The sequence below is a fragment of the Priapulus caudatus genome, unplaced genomic scaffold (genome assembly GCF_000485595.1).
Source record: "Priapulus caudatus unplaced genomic scaffold, Priapulus_caudatus-5.0.1 Scaffold2376, whole genome shotgun sequence".
Lineage (NCBI taxonomy): Eukaryota > Metazoa > Priapulida > Priapulimorpha > Priapulimorphida > Priapulidae > Priapulus > Priapulus caudatus.
The window spans coordinates 27,614-29,551 of record NW_014579437.1 but is presented as its reverse complement, the minus strand read 5'-3'; the positions used below and the strand labels follow the sequence as shown (position 1 = coordinate 29,551).

The 1,938-nt window shown below is 44.6% G+C and overlaps 1 long non-coding RNA gene across 1 annotated transcript; it reads left to right on the top strand.

Annotated features, from left to right (window-relative positions):
- Positions 1-249: 249 nt before the first annotated feature.
- Positions 250-1,932, top strand: LOC106818613. The gene is made up of 3 exons (XR_001395257.1): positions 250-384; positions 1,032-1,209; positions 1,659-1,932. It is a non-coding gene; the product is annotated as an uncharacterized LOC106818613 (long non-coding RNA).
- Positions 1,933-1,938: the final 6 nt, after the last annotated feature.

Sequence of the window (1,938 nt, the reverse complement as noted above, 5' to 3'; positions counted from 1 at the left end):
ACTGAGGGGCGTTACTTACACATTGAGAATCGATGCAAGATCGGTTGTTGCAACTAATGCTGAGAATTTTAATCAATAGCTGAAATCAATCGTAAGAACTCGATATTGCAATCAATAATATGAATCGATGGCATTGACTCGACATTCCACGAATCAATAAGGCTCAATCGAGTAGATTAGGGTGCTCAATAAGATCGATAATTCTTATCAATATTAGGAGTCGACGTGTGTTTGTTTATGTTCGTGTAGTCGCAGCATCCCTTCGATCCCTGCCACCAGGATGAGGATTGTCGTCGTCATGGTTCCCTACAAGCAAAATGTCTGACAGCAGCAGAGTTGGGATTCACGCTGGCCGCCCTCATACCTGCTAGATACTGTCTTATAGTAGTACAGGGGATGGCTATTGTAGTATAAGCTGTAGATATAAGTAATACCTAGTGATATAGTATATAGTATACTAGTATAGGGTGGAGGTATATAGTACTATAGTATACCTAAGTAATCATGTACTATAGTATATACGCTATATAGTATACGTAGTATATAGTAATCAATAGTAATAATAGTATATGGTATATAGTCGATATCAGTATATAGTATTAGTATATAGTATATAGTATATAGCACACGTGCAATACGTCATTACCTCCTCCTCCTCACTCACGCAGCACACACACACGCTGTGTACAAGATGAGTTAGCGAATCAGTGTTATTGTCGTAGTCACCGTCCTTGTCTTCATTATCAACATCGTCATAATCTTCATCATCATCATCATCATCATCATCATCACCACCATCATCATCATCATCATCATCATCACCACCATCACCACCATTATGATCATCATGATCATCATCATCATCATCATCATCATCATCATCATCATCATCATCATCATCATCATTATCATCATCATCATCATTACCATTATTATCATCATCATCATCATCATCATCATTATCATCATCATCATCATCATCATCACCACCACGACTAATCGCCCCTCTCTCTCTCGCTCTCTCATTGCAGGCATGCAGCTGGGAGGCTTCTGTCTGAGCAACATCGAGTGTCTAGGCTTTGCCGGAGCTCAGGGCTCCGTGTTGAACGGTCCGTGGTACTGCGACACCTACTCACACACCTGCGTCTGTCACCCACTCGTCACCAAGACTCAGTGCTCCACTCGCTACGCACCAGGAAACCTGTCACCGTAAGGAAGACGGAGCAAAGCCCATGAACTCGCGCTGTCTCTTACCCCTCGCTCGCTGCCCCCCTCTCTCTCTCTCGCTCACTACTTCTCTCTCTCTTGCTGCCTCTTCTCTTGTCCCTCTCTTACAGACTCCGTCGCCGTCTCTTCCTATCTCTTACCGACTTCATCGCTTCCTCACTCCCCATCTCCCTCGCTGCCTCTCTTGCTGCCTCTCTTGCTTTCTCTCTTGCTGTCTCCCTCGCTTCCTCTCTTGCTGCTTCCCTCGCTTCCTCTCTCGCTGCCTCTCTCGGTTTCTCTCTCCCCTCCTCCCTCGCTGTCTCGCATTGTTTGCCGCACGCCTGGTAACGAATTCTCCATTTGTTTCGGTTCTGTTGTCATGGCGGCTGCTTTAACAACACTGAAATATTTACGTCAGAGTGTCGCGGCTGACGTCATCGTGTCTTTTTCAGAGCACCATCAGAAATATAAACCTAGAAGGCTGAGCATGCATCAAACCTCCCGATACATGCCAATCTAAAGACTGTCTGTGTAACGCATGGGCGACCATTTCCTATTTTGCCCAACAAGAGAAAATCAAAAACAGTAAATCTACCTCGGCAATGCATAGCATCTCGCCACGTAGCGTGCCAAACATGGGAGAACACTGGCATGATAAACTGTTAACTCTTTACTCCCTGGTCATCATCAACATCATCATCATCATCATCATCATCATCATCATCGTCATCG